This window comes from Pogona vitticeps, chromosome 3 (genome assembly GCF_051106095.1).
Source record: "Pogona vitticeps strain Pit_001003342236 chromosome 3, PviZW2.1, whole genome shotgun sequence".
NCBI classification, from domain to species: Eukaryota; Metazoa; Chordata; class Lepidosauria; order Squamata; family Agamidae; genus Pogona; species Pogona vitticeps.
Window position 1 is genome coordinate 1345232 of NC_135785.1, and position 16494 is coordinate 1361725.

Here is a 16494-nt window from a genome sequence, read left to right on the forward strand (position 1 = left end):
CCCAGATGGCCAGCAGGGCTGCAACACCTCCCGGCTGACCCAAGGCGCCAAACGCCAGAGGGTGTTGAGAACGGCAGCCGGAAGGACACGAAGTGGGAGCTGCGCCAGAAGGCACCGACCTGCCTGGCCCAGGTGAGGTTTGGCCTCGGGCCACTCCTCCCCAGGCAGAAGGGAATATGAAGCCGCCCTCAGGGGCAGCGGAGAGCCCACCTGGCCATCAGGAGCCAAGCGTTGTACCCAGTTCCTCCATCCCCACCCTCCGCATCCCCCAAATTCCTGCAGCCCCTACTTGAAAAAAAGGGAGCCGCAGAGCCCTGAGCGCCAGTCCAGCTAGCTCGGTTTCGGGTATCCCAGAATCAGTGTGTTAGCAAATGTGCAATCCGTGCATTGGATTTGTTTAGAAGGGGGCACAGGACCGTCACTCACATTCCACCCCCCCCTCTCTCACACACACACACACACTTTATCTTCCAGTTCTCACCTATGGGTTCTTCTTACCCCTGGCATGGGCACACCCATCATAAGGTCCCATCCTGTGGTCTCTGGTTTTTTGCCCTGAAATCTGAAGGAATGAGATGCTGCTACGCCACAGCCACGCATACACTCGTGCACGTGCACAGAGTCTGCTCGGCCCCACCGAGGCCCTTCCTTCCTTCCACACCTGGGGTGGAAACCCCCCCCCGCCTCTCAGCAAGGCCGGCTTCCAGAACCGGCAGAACCAAGCTGGATCCTTCTGGCGTCAACGGTGGAATGGCTGGAAAGACTTTCTCACAACCTCTGTACCCGTTTGGGGGGTGACACTGCCAGAACAGAAACTTCGAAGCGGCCCGTCTCCAGACATGACAGGCTTTGACGTGGTTTTCTTTTCCTGCCACCCATTTCTCTTTCAACGCGGGCCAGCCTTCCATCATCCCAGCTTCTCCCCTTGTCTTTACATCTCCAGACAGAAAAACGACCCCTTTTTTTTTCCAGGGGCACCCGCTGGCTTTTGCTTCGCAGCTTGCAAAACCTGTCAGCCTAAAGAAGCAGGCCGAACCCAAGGCTCAAACCGGCCAGGACGACTGTGCTCGTCTAAATCACCTCCTAACGCTCAGTTTTAGCAGCTTTGCTCACATCCATTATTCATGCCCAGCAGAAACCCCTCTTGCTGCCAAGATGTTGGCAGTCCTCACGAGAAGCTCCTCGCAGGCAGTGGCTTCAGCGGCCGAGGTGAAATGTACAAAAGGGAGGTGAGGCTGCTGGGCCACTTTAAGAATAAATGATCTCAACTGGTGCCTTTGTTTTATGTTTTGATTTATTTAAAGGGAACAAGACATTCTCAGATTTTTGGCACACAGTGGCCCAATTCAGGAAGCTCCTTCAAGGCTCGGCGCTGACATCTGAGGGGCTGGGCGGTTTTATCTCTCATTTATTTTGATTTTGTTGACTACTTCTCCCTGGCCACTGTGAATAATAAAAGAGAAAGGCAGCATGGAAATCAATAGGCAGATTGATTCTCATGTGATTTTACCGCCTCTGAATGTCAAAAGTGAAGAACCCACCATCTATCTCTAAATAAATGTAATTGGTTTGCTTGATATAACCATGGTTAATTAAGAGAAACAGATAGTGTCATTTCTGTGTGGTTTCCTGTATGAGCTGTAAGAGCTCAGGGCTGACAAGGACCCAGCAGCCTTTCCCAACCGGGTGAGGGTGCTGACAAACTGGAACGATGGGAGTTGTAGTAAGGCAGAGGTTGGGGGTGCCACCAATTTGAAGAGCAAAGTGTGGCCTGTTGAGGGAAAGAAAAAGCATATCTTTGTTAGGATCCATTAAAATCTGATCTCTCCAAACCTCTCTACCTGACAAATTCCTCACCTTGGGTAACCCAGATGTTCTTGGACTAAAATTCCCAGAAGCCTTCTTCACCATCTGGGCTGAACAGGAATTCCGGGAGGTGTCGTCCAAGAACATCTGGAAGTGGGGAACCACTGGGCTTCAGGCCCATTGCAACGCTCCAGGCTTCTGCACCTTGCTAAGGAGAGATCGCCACACTCAGAATGGCCTCTTGTTGTTTTTCCCCAGAAGCCCTCCTTCCTCCCTTGCTAGCAAATCTCTCTCGATATCAGCCAGGGGAAATGCCTCTGCCAGACACCACCAGCCTCTCCTCTCCTTATGCTAGGCATCCTGTTAAATTACTCCCACTCAGTGGTGTCCTATTGATTCATGTCCTCCAAAAAGAAAATCATAGGATCAGTTACTCAGGTGTAGCAAACTAAAGCTGTGAACTGACGTTATTAAGTCCTTCCTTCTGATCCTCAGACTTCTTTTTTTTTTCATGCTGTCTTCAACTTTTCCTACCCTTACAGTCTTTTCCAATGATGTGCCCAAGTACAATAGCATCCATCTGGTCATTTAAGACTCTAGAGACAGCTCAAGACTTGATTTGATCTAGGATGTGCTCGGCAGCAGGAAAAAAGGAAGACCAAAAGGGATCGACTCCATCAAGCAAGCGACAGTCTTGCATTCACCCGAGCTGAGCAGGGCAGCCGAGGATATTTTGGAGGTCACTCATTCATAGGGTCAGCGTAAGTTGGGGGAACTTGAATACCAACCACAGAAGGCACTTATTTGTCTTATACGTATGTTGGTGAACAGGTCCACGATGGGACCTTTTGGAGGTCAAAATCTGGTGGAATATAAAAACAATAATGTGGTATCCATAATGCTTTCCCCGAACACCATGTTTCAAACGAGTCCTCCCCCCCCCCCCCTTGTCAGCTTTCTTCACTGTCTAGCTTTCACACCCATACATGGTGATCAGGAATATAAGAGTGCAGAATATGGTCTTGGTCTCCAAGGACGCATCCTTACACTTGGCAATTGTTTCTAGTTCTTCCACTGCTGTCCTTCTAATGCTCAGTTTCCTTCTGATTTCTTGCCTGCAGTCTTCACATGATGAATGACCGGATGGAGTTACAGGAAATCTTAAACAATTTCAATTTCTTTCCTGTCAACCTTAAAGTTATGCCATTCTTCTGCCATCACGATTTTAGTCTTTTCAATGTTCAGCCGTAAATTCTGCTTCTGATAGCCGTTGTGCTGTTCTTCTGGGAGGTTATTCTGGGAATTCCTGCAAACAGAAAGGCCGCACTGGGTGGAGGGGCTCTGGGGCTTTTAGTCAAAAACGGCAGAAAGAGTGGAGCGCCAATAAACTGGGTTGAGTAGCAAAAGGACTGAGAACTCATAGATTCGTTGAACTGCAGATTTGGAAGACACCAACCGTCATCTAGTTCAATCCATGGTTGAGGCAGGAAATGCCCTCCTTGAAGGATGTCCTCTCAGAAAGGAGAGTCCACTGCCTTCTCAGGCAGGCTGTTCTGCTGCCTCTGGTTATTCATTCTTCTAGGCCTGGGACAGTTGTGGCCCCATGTCCAGGACGACTCGCTTGTTCAGCCCTTGGCTGCAGATATGAAGCCAGGCATGATATAAAAGCCTGGCTTCATATCTGCAGCCAAGGGCATCTGGTCTATAAAAGTCCAGATGCCCGGCAGTCATCCAGTCACTGAATGGGTAGATCCAAGAAGAACCCAGTCAAATGGGGCTACTTGGGCACAAGACAAATTTTCTGTGACTGTGGAAAAATTCAATCAAAGCACCACTTAGGTACATGCAGTTTATGCCTCACTACGTGTATTAAAGAAGATCTAGCAAATGGCCGAAATAATGCTATTGAAGTAGCCTGCTTCTGGTCAAAATCAGTCTAATTGACATTTTAATTTGTTTTTGATTTTACCTGTATTTCATATAGGTCCATCATTTTAAATTGTGCAATACTCTGATATGAATAAAGGGTGGGTGGGGGAACCTGACCTGGCAGAGAGCTTTCTGGCTTGCTAAGTAAAGAGACATGAAATATCTATGATGAGCACAGCAGAGGCATATAAATGAATATCAATGAATATGGGGGAAACCGCTCCAAGTAAACCCCCCCAAAAAAGCCGCTCACTGCCTTTGCTAGGAATCCCCCATTGCCAACCCCCCCCCCAGCAAACAGGAGTTTTGCTGCCTCCCCCAACCCAGCTGGATTTTGTTCCCTTCCAGCTGTGATCTGGGATGATGACTATCTCCAGACTGCCCAGGGAGGAATCAAAGCTAACAAAACACACCCGGAGGTCTCCATTGTAATCGGCTTGGCATGCAGAGTAACCTCTGTGAAGCTACTTGAGTTAATTCTGCCTTCCAGGAAAGCCAAGGAGGGAGAAAATGAAATGGCAGGTTTAGCTGCACTACAGGTTTTTTTTAATGAAGAGAGAAAAAGCTGGCACAAAAAAAAAAAGAAGGCTAGAAGAAGAAGTGAGAAAATAGTAAAGCCAGTACGGCTCAGGATTAAGGAAGGAGCATCAGCCTGCCCTGCTCTGTCTGGAGTGATTCTCTTGGGGCAAAATGAAAGGAAGGCTTTCACCCATCCTCATCCTCACATGAAGGAAAAGAATTTGAAGACACAAAGTCTAAAAGAAAAAGCCCTCCAGATTTTGAGGACGGAGCAGGAAAAAATAACGGACGTGAGAGTGGATCGGAGGAGGCCTGCAGACGCTTCTGCTGGACCTGGGGCAGGAGGAGACCCTCCCATGGGATCTGCACACTCTACGTGGGGTGGGAGACGGGGAGAGGGGATGCAAAGGGTTCAGGAGTCTGTGAGGTCGCTCAGAGGAGCTCGTCCAGAGCTCACGAGCAGAGACCTGCGAAGCCTCTCCCTGGGTTTCTGCGGAGCAGACTCAACGGCAGTCCAAACTGCTGTCACTCTGCGGTAGAAGGATGCTCACTCGCAGGCAATAGGAGAAGCTGCCTTCTCCTGAATCGGGCCGTGGGTCCTTCCCACTGGGGACTGGGATGGGACACGGTCCAGTGGTTTTTGCCCAAGGTGGCAGGCAGGGTTCCCCCCTCCCATCGTCCTGCCTGGAGATGTTGTCTGGGTGGGATCCAGGCCCTCGGGCACATCTTCTGCCATTGAACGGCACTGCCTCCCCAGGAAATAAGCCCCTGGTATTGCTAGGTGGGGAAAAATACTGCTTGCAAGCAGTGCCACCGAAGTGGGCACATCTTCCTCCTGGAACGGTGGGGGTCCGGTAACTGCGACACGCACCACTTTGTGCTACACCCCACCCACCCACTGTGCCTGAGATGCAAGCCTCTCAAGTCCAAACTCAACTTTTGAAAACTGATTGAATAATGTAGTCCTGCCAAATTAGCCACCCCCACCCCCACACACACATCACACCAACAAATTCCCCCCATTGTGTCTCAGATGCAAGCCTCCACTTGCCTAAAGATGACAGGAGACACACACAAACATCCGCTCAAGAGGTATTCCCTTGATATGCTCGTGGTGCATATTTTGGAGTTTTATTAGGAGTGACAAAAGCCCTTCCAAGTAGCCAAAGCTACCTGAAAATTCCTTCCCAAATTCTGCCCTGAGATTCAGAAGGAGAACAAACCTTGAGATCTGTTGGGGATGGTGTTCTACTTGGCCAAGGGTACGATCTATCTTCTAGTAACAGCATTCTTTCTACCAAGCGCCTCTCCTTGTTCAAACGTGCATTGTTGAATATGAGACCTGGAGCCAGAACCTTCCTGGGAACATAAAATGAACAACACCCACACTCACTCTTAAAATATTCAATGGTTAATCAGCAAAATATGAAGATTTTGCTATCACGTTATGGTGTCTGAACTTTTTCGGTATTAATAATAATTGTGACATCAGATAACCGCACTCAGCATGACTTACCCATCAATAATGAAATGATGTTAGAGATTAATCAGACCTCAGGCACAGAGAGTAATTTCTCCTCAAGTTTTCGTCCCCTTGGAAAGGATTTGTTCAGAAAAAAGGCCATTCGTCAGGGCGCCCGATCAAAATATCCATCACTTTCTACTTTCCAAGGGCAGGAACAATCATCTCTGTTTTAGCTCCTTTTTCTTCCATGACTCCTGCACCAGAGAAACCCTTTCTTGCCCAACACCTCAAAAGCTCATCAATTTCTTGTGATAATTTATAAATTCCCTGTGGCATAACTGAGCCGCTTTCCTATGGTCAAGTCCCCTTCTTCATGGTTGGCTTTGACAAAGGGACCGCGTTCAGGGGCCTGGATGTCGTGAGCCGCCTTGTAAGCCACCTTGAGGCCATGAACTGGGAGAAAGGTTGCATATAAAGAAAAGAAAATTTTGGCTCTGTTGGGTAGGGTCTCTTGATAGCCGATAGCCTGGCAGAGAGCAAGGTCTGTTCAAATCTTGGAACTGTTCTTTCTTTTCAGACTTCAGGTCTTAGAATCCCTCCGCTGTCTGGATGGGAGTATTCTGGGAATTGTTCTCCCAAAACTCACTTTCCGAAGTTCAGCCTCTGGCCTAGGGCAGCCGGTGCAAAAGTTCAAGTGATGTTTTCTATCCCAAAGGAAAGAGGTGGTACTACAAAGGAGGGAGGAAGGAATTGCTTTCTCAGAGTCCGGTTGATAAAAAACGGTTTTAGAAAATGGACCCCCATCCAGGAGATGAAACAGTCTATTTTAGCATAAAATGGAAAGGTAAGGAAGGAAAACAAGATCAATAAGGGAATTCAAGGCTAAACCAGAGAACCTTCCGTCTTGAGAGACTATGGTCATGTGCTCTGTATGGAGGACTTGGAACAGCATCTAGTGTGGCTGAGGAGGCCGATTCGAGAGTGACAATCCCTTCCACACTGAAGACAAATCCAATCTGACCCCTGTCCTACTCCCTGCTTTTGCTGCTTTTGTGACTTTCTCTTCACCTCAGCCTGCTGGATAAGGGTCTCTTCAAATTGGGAGAGGCCATGATGCAATGCCTGCCTCCAGGCTGAACGCTCAGATGTCAGGGTTTCCCATCTGTTGAGGTCCATTCCTAAGGCCTTCAGATCTCGCTTGCAGATCTCCTTGTATCGCAGCTGTGGTCTCCCTCTGGGGCGCTTTCCCTGCACTCATTCTCCATACAGGAAATCTTTTGGAATCCGACCATCAGCCATTCTCACGACATGCCCAAGCCAAGCTGTTTCAGTAATGTATACATGCTAAAAATTCCAGCTCGTTCTAGGACTACTCTCTTTGGAACTTTGTCCTGCCAGGTGATACCAAATATGGAATGTGTTCAGCTTCCTCTCCTGCCATGCACAAAAAGGGTCCAGGACTCACTGCAGGACAGGAGTGTGCTCAGGACACAGGCTCTAGAGAACACACAAGAAGTCACTGGCCCCGGGAGCAGCAGAAGCAGAGCACTTCTGGGAAGCAAGGCCAACCTCCCTTTCACTCTTTTGCTCACTCTTTTCACTTCATTTAAAGGTGAAAATGGACTGCTTTAAAAAAACCCCACCAGTCATGACATACAAAAGCATTGGGTGTTTCCAACCCCTGCCTTTCCTGAAATGGTTGCCCACTTTTCTCTCCGGGGCTCCCGTCACCCATCACCCGATGGCCCGCTGTGGTTGCCTGAACGCCAGACCTTCCGCTCTGGAGGGACTGCGGCAGCCCAGGTCTCAGGGTCCTCTCTGGTGTTTCCAGTCACCAAGGATCAGGCATCAGGGTCAGGCCCAAGAGCCTCTTCACCCAAATCTCTGCAGCATTTCTGGCAGTCTTCATTGCACAGGAAGCGTCCAGGCCTCCTCCGGGCAGTCTCCGCGTCCAGTGGTTGCCGGTGTTCATCCGGTCCAGCAGACGAGGGAAGCCGACTGAATGTGGGGCGTCAACCAGCCGATTCTGCTTTGGCCCCTTTCCTCTGCCTTTGCAGGCACACAGTTTGGTGACTTCTTAAACTACGGCCTTCCTTCTTTCCATGATGCAAGGAGGGAAGTGTGGCCTCCCTGTCCCTTGGCAGCCACCCCCCTCTTCCCACAAAGCCACCCGTACAGGATAACAAATGACAGGGAAGCCTTGCGGGGGGGGGGGGAGCCTGTTCTGAGTAGCCCGGCTTTGAGCCAGCTTTCCAAGGGCCTTGCACGCACACACGGCTTTCTCGCGCACATCCCATCCTTCAAGACAGGACCTTCCAGGAGAACATGCAAAAGGATGGCCCCCATCCGTGCATTTTTCAAATAAATAAAACATGGTTTGTTAATTAGTAGAATCAGAGCAATTGCCAGATTTATCAAGGAGGTGGATTATCCCTTGTGTGAAGAATTCTGGAGTAAGACCTGAAGTAAGCCCATTTAAAATTTTAGCCCGGTGTAAGTGGCTTGATGTTGATTTTTTTATTTTATTTTATTTTTATTTATTTTTTTGGCCACCCAAAATTCTGATTCCCATCCACTCTGGGGGCTTTCCAAGGATGTATCTTTTCCACTGAGATGACGCCATCATCATCATCACCACCACTGTGCACCAGAAGCTGTGTTTGGTTTTTTGTAAGCCAAGGATTACTGCTTGGAAGATCTCATACACCTCCTTCTGTTGTGTAATATCCAGGAGAAATCCAGGAGTTCAAAACCTGCCTGTTGCGCTCCCTTCCTCTCCTTCCAACTCTGATGTCATTTTGAAAGAGTGTCAGATTTCCTTCCCAGACACAAGAGTAAGCAGAAGCGGCATCTGCCAGCGGCTCCTTATCAGCAAAATGGATGCTTTTTGTTTCCCTTTGGTTTTTTTATAAACCGCAGCCTATCCATCAGCCGTCTCATTAAATGCATTCAAGTGCCCCAATACGCCGGTGACAGATTCCCAGCCCTGCTCCCCCCCCTCTCTTTGCACAACCCCCTGGGCCCTGCTGGGAGGGGGGAACGGCCCACCCTCATGGCAGGGGGAACGTTCCCCCCCCTCCACAACCCCACACTCAAACACAAGAACCCATGAAGGGTACCCACTGGTTACTCTGCGGGCAGTGCCCCGTCAGGTGATGGCCGCTTTGCTCTTTTGAAATCCTCACCGAACGAGATGTCTTTGAATGCTGGCAATTTTATGAGGTTGCGATTCTTTATCATGAGAAAGAGCAGTGCTGGATCTTTCCTGTGCTTCTTCTTTCTATCCATCCATCCATCCGTCAGAAAACCTGAATCCTACCGTGACAGAAACAGAAAGCCTTGCCCTCCCTTCCTGAGAAGGACACCGACGTGTTTATCAGCATCCCATCCTTATATCTATCAGCTACAACATCCTTGTGAAGGGGAGAAATGAAGCGCTCTCCAACGTCTCTACCCACCTGCCCGAAGGTGTCTCGAGTGAATTATGGGGACACCAGTGGGGGCTGGCAAGAGACCAGGGGGGGGGGTCACATTTGTAAGAGAACCAGTTGGTACTGACGGAAGTCAATTCTTCATTTTTCTGGAGATTAGCTACATTATTCTGTCACGAAAAAAACCAAGAGAGGTTTGTTTGTTTGTTTTCCTGGTGCCTTAAAGACAGACGAGTCTCATGGAGGGTGGAGCTCCTGCAGATTCTGCCTCTGAAGAAGCCGGCTGACATTGGGTGGCTTGGCATGGCAAGTCTCAGCCAGCGTGGGGGCCCACGGCATCAGTCAGAGGTCGGGAGTCGACTCTCCGCTGCTGTTCCCAGCAATTCCCTCAAGGGCTGTTCAAGGGCTGAAAGCGGATAGGAATAGAAGTGTGTTTGCCTGCCCACAGAAGGCCCACCGGGGCCGGTCAGTCCGGGGATTCTCCACCTTGGGTCACCCAGGTGTTCTTGGACTCATACTCCCAGAAGTCTTCACCGTGAGCTGTGCGGGCCGGGATTTCTGGGAATTGCTGTCCATGGACATCTGGATGAGCCAAGGTCGGGAATTGTTGGTCTAGTTCCTCCTAGGCTGTGGCTGGCCTTAATAGCACTTTTGTCTTAGGCTGTTGTTACGCGTGTGTGTGTGTGTGTGTGTGTGTGTGTGTGTGTGTGTGTGTGTGTGTGTGTGTGTGTGTGCTTGAGAGAGAGAGAGAGAGAGTTCTGTAGTTATTTTGGAAGCATTTAGAGTGCTTTTCTTTGCTGAAAAAAGCTCTTGAGCTAACCTCCTTAAAGAAACATCTGCTTTCTTTGAGTTCCCCTGTACTGAAGAGATGGAAAGAACTGGGCAGGTTTAGCCAGGAGAAAAGAAGACTTGGGGTGGGGGGGAGGGTGTTGACGTGATGGCACATTTCAAGTACTTGAAGGGCTGTCCTACAAAGGAGGGGCAGGTTCCGTTCTCCATCATCCCAGAATGCAGGACAGGTCATCATGGGCTGAAGTGACAGGAAGCCAGATTTTGGCTGAATATCGGGAAAAACTTCCTAACCAGTGTTTGATGCCAGGTGGTCACTTATACGCCCCTCCTAAAGAGGAGGACAAGAGTAGGCAGCAGTTTGCTGATTTCCAGGAACAGATGCAAAGAAAACATTTTGCAAATGTTGTAAATCACATTGTGTCTCACTCACACGGGAAAGACAGCAGCCAAGGGGCTTGTCTGCCTGTTTCTGAGCCTCCTCCTGCTGTCCAGCCACTGCGCGCTGTGCGTGATGGGCCTCGGGCATCCCTGACCTCTCTCACCAGGTGTCTTCTTCTCAGAGATGGACCAGGCAGTCCTTGAAAGCAGAAGACACGTTTTAAAGGAAGACCGTTCTCTGCGAAATGGAGGACTGTTCATCCTAAACAAGGGCGGGCAGGCAGGCAGCTGCCGTGGGCTGAAGGAAGACATGACCCCCAGATGTCCCAATTGGCTTACGGCTCGCGTCCTCTGGTGCTCTAAGAGAAGCACCTCCTCTTTCTCCTTCCGACTCCTTGCTCTGCTGCTGAGATCCATGGGAACCTGGATGGTGTCTCCGCAGAGGCGAACAGAACGCTGCAGCGCCAGACGGAATTGCCTTGTTCTCTGAAGAAAGAAAGAAACCTTCTGCAAGGACAGAGGAGAAGAGAGACACAAGAAAGGTGATCAATCTTCTGCCTTCGGGCAGATGCAGCTCAGCAACAGCTGGCACCAGAGCTCCTCTCCTGCTCTCCTCCAGCAAGGCGGTGCGGCCCCTGCATGCTGCGTGGAGGCAGAAGGCTTTCTCCAGCTCACCGTCACCCCCCCTCTCTGTGAATGTGTGTGTGTGTGTGTGTGTGTGTGTGTGTGTGTGTGTGTGTGTGTGTGTGTGTGTGTGTGTGTGTGTGTGTGTGTGTGTGTGTGCACACGTGTGTGTGTTCGTGTACCTATGCCCATAACAGTTTTGTGGAGGAGAACACTTCACCAGCTGGAATGCCCATGAAAAGCTGCACCTGCTGAAATGTCATCTTGCACGCAACTCCTACATGTGCGGGAGCCCTGTTGCCTTTCCCGTCTGGCCACCCTTAGCTGTGGACTGATCACTCCCACCACATTCCATGCAAGCTGAGTTTGAGCACAGATTCGATTAGGCAACCTTCAGTCGAGAGACTACGGTAACATGCTCTGAATAGAGAGGACTTGGAACAGCATCTATTGTGGCTGAGAAGGCCAATTCAAGGGTGACAATCCCTTCCACACTGGAGACAAATACAGCCTGTCCCCTGTCCAGCTCCCTGATATGGCTTGTTTCGGGACTGCCTCTTTGCCTTGGCCTGCTGGACAAGGGTCTCTTCAAATTGGGAGAGGCCACGGTGCACCACCTGCCTCCAGGCTGAACGCTCAGATGTCGGGGTTTCCCATCTGTTGAGGTCTATTCCTAAGGCCTTCAGATCTCGCTTGCAGATATCCTTGTATCGCAGCCGTGGTCTCCCTCTGGGGCGATTTCCCTGCACTCATTCTCTGTACAGGAGATCTTTCGGAATCTGACCATCAGTCATTCTCATGACATGCACAGACATGTTATATGATTTGGGGAGTAGGGCTGGGCCTTACATTCCCCACCTCACCCCCATTAGCAGTAGAGATGTCTAGCTAATTTGACTCCTGGTGGTCCTCTCAATCATCATCATCATTTGTGAAGGTCCAAGACTGCACTAACAGATTACAAAATGTATTCTCAAAGGCTTTCACGGCTGGGATCTGATGGTTGTTGTGGGTTTTTCGGGCTCTTTGTTCTGAAGGTTGTTCCTCCTAACATTTCGCCACTCTCTGTAGCCATGGGCATCTTCAGAGGACAGGAGTCAGAACTCTGTCTGTGCTCTGGTGCAGTTTGTTTGAGTAGTTGAGCATTTATAGCTGTGGGATCAGCTTTTGTCCTTTTCAGGAAATGGATGATTGTGGTGATCAGCGTGTTTTTTGTTGTGGGTGTTAGGAAGAAAAACCTTCAGAACATGGCCAAACAGCCTGAAAAACCTACCACAATCATCGGATGCTGGCCGTGAAAGCCTTTGAGAATACAAAGTACAGAGATTTGGCCATCGAAGCATCTCGCTTGTGGATGAAACATACTTAAGTGGTTCCCATAGTTAAGGGGGCTTTTGGAACAATATCACAAAATTGCACACAATACTATAAGCAGTTGCAGATCTCAGAAATCATGCCATCAGAGCTACAAAAAACAGCAATCATAGGAAAAGCATACATCCTGTGCCAATATTTGACCGATACTTAGGTTTTTGGTTAAAACTTGCATCTGTTATATAATGCCAGTCAATGTTTTTATAATTCAATTTATTTATTTATTTATTTATTTATTTATTTAATTTATATGCCGCCCACACTACCCAAAGGTCTCTGGGCGGCTTACAGCATTTAAAATACAATAAAGTTATGTAGCAATTAAAATACAATTAAAATATATATAAAATTGCCATCGGACCCACAGCTAATATTATTTCAGTTAAAAGCCTTCTGGAACAGGAAGGTTTTGACCTGGCGCCGAAATGTCATCAGTGTCGGCGCCAGACGAATCTCAGTCGGGAGGGCATTCCATAGTCTGGGGGCAGCTGCCGAAAAGGCCCTTTGTCTACAAGCCATCCCTCTTACCTCCTTGAGGGATGGCTCTTTCAAAAGGGCCCCCTGGCTAGATCTTAACTGCCGGGTAGGCTCATATGGAAGGAGGCGGTCCTTCAGGTATCCAGGGCCCAAGCTGTTTAGGGCTTTATATGTCAAAACAAGCACTTTGAATTGGGCCCGGGCAGCAACTGGTAGCCAATGTAACTTGTACAGAATCGGCTTGATATGGTCCCTGGCGGCCACACCACTCACCAGCCGCGCCGCTCGATTCTGAACCAGTTGCAGTCGCCGGACCGTCTTCAAAGGCAGCCCCACGTAAAGCGCATTGCAGTAATCTATACGGGATGTTACCAGTGCATGTGTAACTGTCATGAGACTCCGCTCGTCCAGGTAGGGCCGTAGCTGGTATAGTTTCCGCAGCTGGAGGAAGGCGCCCCTGGCCACCGAGTCCACCTGGGCTTCCAGTGTTAGACTGGGGTCCAGGAGCACCCCCAAGCTGCGGACCCTGTCCCTTAGGGGGAGTGTAACCCCATTCAGGGCAGGGAGATGGCCCTCCAGCCTGTCTGGCGAAGCACCCACTAACAGCACTTCGTCTTGTCTGGATTGAGTTTCAATTTATTGACCCTCATCCAGTCCATTATCAGGTCCAGACACGAGTTCAGCACAGAAACCGCCTCACCTGGATTGGTGGAAAACGAGAGGTAGAGCTGAGTGTCGTCAGCATATTGCTGACTCCTCAGCCCAAACCTCCTGATGACCTCTCCCAGCGGTTTCATGTAGATGTTAAACAGCATGGGGGACAGTATCGAGCCCTGAGGAACCCCATGACATGAATGCCATGGGGCAGAGCAACTGTCCCCCAGCACCACCCTCTGGACACGGTCAGCCAGGAAGGAGCGGAACCACCGTAAAACAGTGCCCCCAACTCCCAACCCAGCCAGCCTATCCAGAAGGACACCATGGTCGATGGTGTCGAAAGCCGCTCAGAGGTCCAGGAGTATCAACAGGGTCACACTCCCCCTGTCTCTCTCCCGGCAAAGGTCATCATACAGGGCGACCAAGGCAGTCTCTGTACCAAAACCCGGCCTGAAACCTGATTGAAATGGATCTAGAAAATCAGTTTCATCCAGCAGCGCCTGGAGTTGCCCAGCCACAACCCGCTCCAACACTTTGCCCAAATAAGGGAGGTTCGCTACTGGTCGGTAGTTAGCCACCAGCCTTGGGTCCAGGTTTGGCTTTTTAAGGAGTGCCTGGTATTTTTCACTAATAATATGCTGTCAATTCTGATTGACTGATTGACTGATTGATTGACTGATTGATTGACTGATTGATTGATTGATTGATTGATTGATTGACTGATTGATTGATTGATTGATTGATTGATTGATTGATTGATTGATTGACTAACTGATTGACTAACTGATTCATTCATCCATCCATCCATCCCAAGCACCAAAATGAACAAAACAGTTTCTGCCTCTCCATGGAAGGACAACAGGGAGCAACCACCAAAATGACCCTGTCCCTTGTCCTCACCAAAGGTACCTGTGAAGGTGGTGAGGCAGAGGGAAGGCCGTCTCTCCTGAAGAGCTTGAAAGCCAGGGAGTCTAATGTGGGGACACTTCCTTTAGACAACCTGGACCCAAGCCGTGCGGGGATTTTGTAGGTCAAATCCTGCTCTTCGAACTGTGCTTGGAAAGGGGCCAGAAACTGTTGCAACTGTCATGGTGAGGGTATAAGGTCCTCCACTAATCTCTTGAGAGTCCCCTGGACTGCAAGGAGAACAAACCTATCCATTCTGAAGGAAATCAACCCTGAGTGCTCCCTGGAAGGACAGATCCTGAAGCTGAGTCTCCAGTACTTTGGCCATCTCATGAGAAGAGAAGACTCCCTGTAAAAGACCCTGATGTTGGGAAAGTGTGAGGGCAAGAGGAGAGAAGGGGACGACAGAGAACAAGATGGCTGGACAGGGTCATTGAAGCGACCAACATGAATTTGACACAACTCCGGGAGGCAGTGGAAGACAGGAGGGCCTGGCGTGCTCCTGTCCATGGGGTCATGAAGAGTCAGACACAACTAAACAACTAAACGACGATGACTAATCTCCCTGTAAAAATTACCACATCACATTTCTCTAACACCCGAGCCAAGAAGCATCCTCCTTTTGTAATGTCTGCCCCCATTATGAGACCTCTGACCCCACCCGCTCATTTGCAGGTCTTAATTTCAGCTGAGACCAGCCCTGGAATTTTCTGTCTGACCAAGAACAGGTGTAAAAAAGCAGCACCTCTGAAGAATGGAAGGGAACCCCTGACCCCAGTGTAGTGCTTTGGGGCAGCTGCTAACAGCTTCCAGGTCAGACAGAACTCGGCTGCCCAAGAAGAGTCGGGAGCTGCAGCCTCTCTCCAGTTCCATTTCCATTTAGTTTTCTAAATAAAGGGGAATCGGATAGTCTAGACTCTAGCTGCCTAGCGTGGTCGCAAGACCAGATGGGCGGGGTACAAATAAAATAAATAAATGAAATAATAAATAAGGCAAATTTGAACACATGCTAAGATTTCCTGCAGACAAAATTCGTCAAGTTTATCTTTGGAAGTTAGAAGGCTCTAAAAAGAGCATGAAAACAGGTTAGGTTCAAAACTGCAGTGCAATGCGTAAACATGAAACCTCGGACTGCAGCAGTGTCTGGGTTTTTATCCTCCCAAACCTGTCCAGAGATCTAGTCATCTGGATCCAACATCCCCAGCAAGACATGGTTTCCGGCACTTCTGAGGCATTTTAGAAAACTGCCTCCCCATTTTATTGCAAATTGTCAGATAAAGGCAAGCGCGCCATAAGAAGGAGTCTTTCCCCCCCCAAGCTGAATTCAGCGTTCTTCGGAGACTGAAGGAGAACCGAAACTCAGCAAGCAGGAAATATAAAATTCATGGATGGGAGGGCAAGATGGCCCTTTACCTCAGGCACTGGTGTTCCCGCTGGGCAGACACTGGAGTCCAGTGTGCAAAAGGAAATGGGATCACTCTTAGGACCTGCGGCTGGCATTTAGGATGCGCCATGCTCGTACTGTCTGCGCGGGGGGGGGGGGACACAGCCTTCATCGGGCCCAATTCATTCCGTGTTCATTTTCCTCCCTTTGATTAGTCATTAAATTGTTTCCACCTTGTCACAGCTCCCTCTTATCAGGTGGTTGCTAGCATTAAAACACCTCCAGCTGTTCTGGTGTAAAATGACACGTTCTGCATTCAATACCGTTTGGGATCCAGATGCAGTTTCCCACTCCAATTTTTATAACTGCATTTTATTTGTACTCTCGAAGGCTTTTACGGACGGGATCTGATGGTTGTGGTGGGGTGTTTTTTTTTGGGGGGGGGGCTGTTGGCCGTGTTCTGGAGGTTTTTCTTCCTAACGTTTTGCCAGTCTCTGTGGCCGGCAGGACAGGAGTCAGAACTCTGTCTGTGTTCTGGTGTTGTGTGGGGGATAGGTGAGTATTTGTAGCTGTGGGATCAAGTTTTTGTCCTTTTCAGGAGAGAGAGAGAGAGAGAGAGAGAGAGAGAGAGAGAGAGAGAAAGTGAGTCCACCCCTCTGCTCAAGGCAGGAATCCAAATCAAAGCAGGTCTGATGGTTGGTTGACCAATTTTCCCTTGAACACCTCGGAGGGCTTGCTTTCCAGCCCCCTGA

General features: G+C 49.4%; 1 long non-coding RNA gene across 2 annotated transcripts; it reads right to left on the bottom strand.

Annotated features, from left to right (window-relative positions):
- Window positions 1-1272: 1272 nt before the first annotated feature.
- Window positions 1273-11281, bottom strand: LOC140705537 (uncharacterized). Of its 2 annotated transcripts, XR_013543463.1 has the most exons (4): window positions 10660-11281; window positions 10373-10519; window positions 5478-5613; window positions 1273-1443 (listed from the first exon to the last, which is right to left on the bottom strand). It is a non-coding gene; the product is annotated as an uncharacterized LOC140705537 (long non-coding RNA). The 2 variants fall into 2 exon arrangements; XR_013543464.1 differs by lacking the exons at window positions 10373-10519; window positions 10660-11281 and adding an exon at window positions 5771-6618.
- Between the last annotated feature and the right edge of the window lie 5213 nt (window positions 11282-16494).